A 6995-nucleotide genomic window follows, 5' to 3' on the forward strand; every position below is an offset into this window, starting at 1 on the left:
CTGCAGACTGGGCCAGGAGGAATCACCAGAAGAGATTATTCAGTTTCAGTGAGACTTTATATAAATCCCTTGGCAAAACTGTTTTAAGCCAATGTTTGCATTGAGTCAAACCAGTGATGTTGCTGTATTTAAAATCTCACTGTGTTTTGTTTGCAAGAATTCAGTGAGAACAATATTCAGCCTAAACTACATACCTAGACCATGAATAAGGCAGCCAGTAATTAAACTCAGATTTCTTCCACAGCCAAAACAGATGTTCATTGTGCCATGATGCTGGGCTTTACCAAGATGTGTTTTACTAGTGCTGTGTGTCCTGGCTACAGAAGTATCCCCACCCCTGAGAGAAGCTGTCCTGCTCCTGAGGAATCTTTTCTGGAATTGTATGTCACTGGGCACAAGAACTCTGGGAGCACAGTGACCAAGCTGCCAAGTGGGTTTGTCTGAATACCTGAGGGAAAATGGCCAGACACTGTAGAGCCTGTGAGTAATCTGCACAGTGGTTCTCAGAAGGCCATAAACACAGGCTTTTAATACATAAATCAGAAAGCTGCCTTTTGAAAATGGTCTTTAAAATAACAGAAGCGATGTTAATGGAGTCAGTGGAGAATTTATAAAATACAAGCAATGTTAAATGAGCTGTTTACATGATTTGAGAAGCCTGACTTGAAGGTGCACTTTATTCTTATTATTCCTAGTTGAGGGAAAAACACCTGATTGCAAATAAGTGTTTTGTAATTGAAGCTAATGCTTGCTTTTAAGGGGAAAAATGGGTCTGCCCTGTTTAGCTTATCTTTTTAGGGCATTGTGCTATGGGGAGGGCAATTCCTACCCATTCCACGACTGGCACTCACATGTATGCTTCAAAGAGCAATAATTAAAAATAACTTTGACTCAGTTAAAAAAAAAAAAAAGGGCTCCTTGGTACAGTGTTGGACTTTAAATTCCAGGCAAAGTGAAAAATGGACACAGTGACAGCATCAGAACCTCTCTGCAGGCAAGCAGAGACCCACTTTCAAAGCACCAGCAGGTCTGGATTGTCAGGTGGGTCTCAGTTTTGATACTGATCATTTGTTAGAAATTTATTAGGAAGGTAATGGTGAAAGTTCATCTGGACCTCAGCCACGTGCAGCATTCCTGGCACACTAGCATACTCAGTTATGGTAAGTGCCCCTTTCTGCTCCGGTCAACTGTGGCCTCTGAAAGTACAGACTGAAGCCAAGAGCACATGCTCTTGAATCCTATTGCCTTTTGCTGAAAGTTTGGTATTTAGAGCACTAGTTACATCCCCATACCAACACATGGTATGAAGTTTGGTATTTAGAGCATTAGTTACATCCCCATACCAACCCCATGGCAACTTTTTCCCCACCTCAACTCATGCAGTAGAAGGCAAGATGGCCAGAAACGCAGAGCAGCAGAGCATCTTCATTTTACAGCACTGTGACCCCACACTGCTCCACACAGTTTTTTTTCTGACCCTTTACCATCAGAAGACAAAATCAAGACTTGAACTCTCAATAGCAGTAACTGGAGGTTTTGGGGGAAGATCTACAGGGATTATGGAAATAAAGCCCTGTGCAGTGCTTGTATGTAATTACTGCTCATCCATTACTCACTGTGACCTCTGCAGCAAGGGCACTGAGTTACCTCTGACCGGAGCCCTGGAAAGTCTCAGCTGCAAGAAACTTCTGCACCTTGGCAACGCCTCCGTGCCGGGAGACTTCTTATGTAAACGACGGCAGGTTGTGTGAGTGGGGGGAATGCAAAGAATGAAGAAGTTCCCTGGTACCTGACCTCCAGGAGAGCAGGCAGGAAATCCCCGCCACCGCCCAGCCTTGGGAGTCTCCTGCTGCTGCCTGCCAGCCTGATCCTTTCCCAGGTAACGCATAATGTGAGCCCAGCTCCATGGAGAATTGTAATCGGAGCCCTGCGGGGAGCTGTCTCCATGAATTAATGACAGCTGCAGCCAGGAGAGTGCGGAACAGCGGGGCTGAGGAGAAGGAAGAGCTGAAAGAGGCAAAACGCAAGCGCCCGGATCTCCCCGGGGTGTGCGGCGTGGGAGGCTGTGGGATTCCAGGAGCGATCTCTGCATCTCGCTTGGCCACCCACACACGAGTGCCGTGGGGGAGACTCTGCAACAGCTCCTGTCGTGCTGGGCAAAGCAGGTGGGCCGGATTTTGGGCTAAGAAGATGGCTGGTACTGCCCGAGGCACAGCATGAGCCGGTGGGGCCGCTGCGGGAGCGGGCACAGGCAGCAGCAGTGCATCCTGCCCGGCTGACAGCAGCAGCAGTGCATCCTGCCCGGCTGGGAGCAGCAGCAGTGCATCCTGCCCAGGTGACAGCAGCAGCAGTGCATCCTGCCCGGCTGACAGCAGCAGCAGTGCATCCTGCCCAGGTGACAGCAGCAGTGCACCCTACCCAGCTGACAGCAGCAGCAGTGCATCCTGCCCAGGTGACAGCACCAGTGCACCCTGCCCAGCTGACAGCAGCAACAGTGCATCCTGCCCAGGTGACAGCACCAGTGCACCCTGCCCAGCTGACAGCAGCAGCAGTGCAACCTGCCCAGGTGACAGCAGCAGCAGTGCATCCTGCCCGGCTGACAGCAGCAGCAGTGCAACCTGCCCAGGTGACAGCAGCAGCAGCAGTGCATCCTGCCCGGCTGGGAGCAGCAGCAGCAGTGCATCCTGCCTGACTGACAGCAGCAGCAGTGCATCCTGCCCGGCTGACAGCAGCAGCAGCAGTGCATCCTGCCTGACTGACAGCAGCAGCAGTGCATCCTGCCCGGCTGACAGCAGCAGCAGTGCATCCTGCCCGGCTGACAGCAGCAGTGCATCCTGCCCGGCTGGGAGCAGCAGCACCAGTGCATCCTGCCCAGGTGACAGCAGCAATGCATCCTGCCCAGCTGACAGCAGCAGTGCATCCTGCCCGGGTGACAGCAGCAGCAGTGCATCCTGCCTGGCTGACAGCAGCAGCAGTGCATCCTGCCCGGCTGGGAGCAGTGACTGAGACATGTTAGACACAGTCGCTCCTTTAGAACTGCATTTAACATCCACTGCAATGTGTGGGAGTCACTGCTGGACCAGAAGCTGCTGTTTCAGCCTTTTGGGCACTAAATGGAAGGATTTTCATTATATTGTTCTAAATCCCAGCCTTATTTTCTTCACTGGAGCATTTTGCATATAGAACTAATTAAAGAACAGAGAACTGCAGGAGTTCTCTGTTAGATAGATGTACTCTGCAAAAAGATCTGGTTTGTGCTTGTGAGAGCTGTATTTAATAAGTAGAAGGATGTTCTCTCTGCTTTGAGAATTCATGGCAACCATCTGAATAAATTTTTTAAAATAAACTCAGAGCAGCATTGCAAAGCTAATGTTCTGTGCCTGGAGGGAGCCCACATAGACATTAAAGAATAATCAGCCTGTAGGAATCATGCAACCTCTGGGGTTCACAAAAGGCTCTCAAGAAGCAGCACTTGAATTTCACTGCTAAATGAGAGAGGCATTAAAGGTTATCAGAGACTCTAAAATACCACATGAGCCTCAAAGCTGAGTCATCTCATAGATAAATCCACAGAGAGACAATGTGGGCTGCACTGATAGTCTTTATTTAGAGAATAAGAGACATTTCTAAAAATGTGAATAAAGACCCAGAGGTCTTTCTAATGGGCTCAGCCCATGGTGGAAGAGTAAGAACATCCCAAACTACCTCAAAAGGGAACCACTTGTGAAACAATCTCTCCAGAGACCCCTGCCCTGTGACAGCTCCTGATGGCATGGCTGGACCCCCATTGGGGTTTCAGCTGCTCCCTGCTGAGCCCAGGGTCATTGTCACCTGATGTCACAGTGGCTGTTGGAGAGGTCTGGTCTGGAGCTGATCCCAGCCTGGAGTGAAGTTGCAGCTCTTTGTTGCAAAGGGGAAAGTTACCATGGGAGAGTGGTGGAAGAAAAAGCAACACAAAAATCATGGTGAGAAAGCCTGTCTGTACCACTGCAGTTTGTTATTGTCACCATATTGGTGAATCTTAGTGGTGTGAATGTCTGCCTCATGCAGGAGCCTGTGGGTGAGGACACCAGGGAAGGCCTGGCACCCCAATACCTCCCACCAAGGGCTTTTGTGTTTGGGTATCAGGTTCTGCTCAGTGGAAATGAACATTATTTGGTTTGTGTCGGCTGTGACTCCACAATGCTTGCTGTGCTTCTCAGCTGGAGTCTCTCTCCTTGTCTGGAGGGTCTCAAGGGATGGGGATGGATGATTTTCCTCTTGGGAAATGGTGGTTTGTGTTTGGCTAAGAACTCGTGCTTTCAGGTGAACAAAAGTAATCCCCTACCTGGGACAAACACAGAGCAGAAGTTCTACCAAGAAAGTGAAAGCTGAACTCTGCCAGTATAATTTTTATTGTGCACATCTCTATTTTCTCTTCACAGAAAGGGAAGATGTACTAAAGCTGTGCCAATATTAACAATATGGATCTATTTTGCGTGGTTCCAAGTTACACACACAGTATAAAGGCTCAATGTGCTTAATGACTTGCTTTGTCTTATAAATTACTGAAATAAACCTTGAAGCTGGAATAGAAATATTCTTCATTAGGATACAGAGTTTTTGATCTGTCTGTCCTGCTCTGCCCCTGCTGTCCCCCTTCAGCAAACAAACACCACACTGTTTGTGCCCGTGCTACATGCTGGCCAAGTCCTGTTAACAACCTCTTAATTTGGGGAGTCCCACAATAGTACAAACAACTGGAAAGGGCAAAAACTGCCATGCTGCTATTTTATTCAGATTAATATGCAAATCAGGAGGCAAGTACATCCAAGGAATGTAGGTCATGGTGGAAACATGAAGAGAGGGAGCAAGAGATGAGCAATGGGCAATCAGGGGACTGTCTAGAAATGCTTCCTCACTTCCAGCCGGTGGCTGCAGCTCCCATTGGTCTTTTGGAATTACTGTGACTCTTCCACTGGACCGTGGGTTTGTGATGAAGCTGAAATCTCATTAAGACTCCTCTGCAGTGCAGGAACGGGGTCTCCTGGATTTTTATAGTCCACGTTTCTGTGCAGCACTCACAAGAGAATGGAGACAGCCAAAAATCTCTGTGAGCCTGACCACAAGCACACTGTCTCACACTGCTCAAACAGCCACAGCCAGGAGGACAAAGTCTGTCCCTTTGTGCAGAATTGTGGTTTGGGGTTTGTTTGCAGAGCTCTTCAGAGCAGGTTTTTGAGCTGATACTCCTCAGAACAAAATGTGCCAAGGAACAGACAAACCAAGTTATCCTGAGCAGGCAGAGTGAGCCAGGGTCAGGCAAACAGTAGCTTTCCTGATCCCTAGTGCTGCTGAACTAAAATCAGAGCTAGTTTTCATTTGTGTAGGCGCTCCACTGTATGCACATTCACAGGGTGGGGGAATGACACTGCTCATGCTGCCCACAGGCCTAAAAACATTATCTTGATTTCAATTTGCATATCAGTACTGACTGTTTACTTTAAAGAAGTGACCAAGGTGATTATCTACATTTTACAGCAGGAAAACTGAGGCATGCTGAGAGGGCAGGCTAATAACCAAGCCAAAATACCACCAAGCTGCTGAGTCCTGCCCCTGTGCCTGATCTGTGCCTTCCACCTCCAGCCTTCCCCACCACTCAGCCCTCTCCAGGGGGCAGGAGCAGAGCCAGGGGGGCCTCAGGTTTTTTGTTTTTTATCTTTCCTGCTTTTAGCTTTGATGGTGCCTTGGGCAGCTCAGGGCTGGACTGGGGATTCAAAGGCTGCATGCCCAGCCTGTGGCACAGCCCCCGTCCCAGTGTGCTGAGGGAACCCAGTTCTCCTCTCAGCTGTTCCTGTGAAAACATCCTGCATAAACTTCACAGCTGTCATTTGTTCAGGTGAAAATCCCTCTGCCTTCAGTCAGACAGATTTGGGCTTGAAAATGAGAATTAGGGAGAATCAGTCAAGATTCATAGAACAGTCCTGCCTTTTGCAGGAAAACACTCTCATGATCACTCATCACCCTACAGTGTCCCTTCCCACGGTTTAAAGGGTGATGTTGGAACCCAAAACACAGCCAGGCTGATGGACTGGTTTTACTTCAAACTGAAGGCACTACACATACGTGTGAGATGACACAGTGTGTTCTCAATACCTCTCAGTACTCATCTGCACCTGAAGCTGTACTGCACTTCATGTACTCATCCCAGCCTCCCTAAATACCATCTTTGCCTTCATCAGCTCAACAAGGAGGAGGAATGAGCTGAGTCACTGCACAAACTTGCTGGCAGAGGCTGGCCCAGCCTACCCCACCCACAGCACCTGGCCTTGTGAGCAGCTCTGTGACATCAGCCTCCTGCCAAGCCTCCAGCACTCCCTGGGGAATGCTGTTAGAGGGCTCTTGCTGCTGGCCATTTTCTATCACAACAGCTCATGGCTTCCATGCCTCTGAGGAAGGAGTAATGCAGAATTTTCTTGGTGATATGTATTGTGTTGCAATAAAGTCTTATCTCAAGTGTGACTTTGATAAAACAATAGAGAAGCAATGAAACCTTCTCCCTACTTTCCCAGGGGTGAAATCACAACCATGCTCTCCAGATTAGTCAGGTGGGGTTTTTAAACACAAAACACTCCATCCTTGAACCCCGCCTCTGGCTCATGCAGGCTTGACTCCGAATGAGCACTAAAGTTCAGCAATGTTGTCTGAACGGGTATCAAGCCTATACTCATAACTATTGAACAAACTTCTCAATAATGCCAAGCCAAACTTGAGTGTTTGCAATTCCCACAGAAACAGAACGTGTTCACCAGGCAGTGTCAGTGCCTCAGAGGTAACTTGAATGTATACACACACTTCTGTGGCTTCAGGGGAGAAAAAGAAAAATGTTCTGTGTCTGTACACTTGGAAAGACTCTTTAGAACAGAGCCCTGTTTTTCCCAGAACTCTGCAAGCTGGCAGAGTGCAGCACAAATCACAGCTTCAAAGGACCACGCTGGTCAATGGTTACCAACAGC

The sequence above is a fragment of the Agelaius tricolor genome, unplaced genomic scaffold (genome assembly GCF_023055355.1).
Source record: "Agelaius tricolor isolate 1412-34295 unplaced genomic scaffold, bAgeTri1.0.p SCAF_18, whole genome shotgun sequence".
NCBI lineage: Eukaryota > Metazoa > Chordata > Aves > Passeriformes > Icteridae > Agelaius > Agelaius tricolor.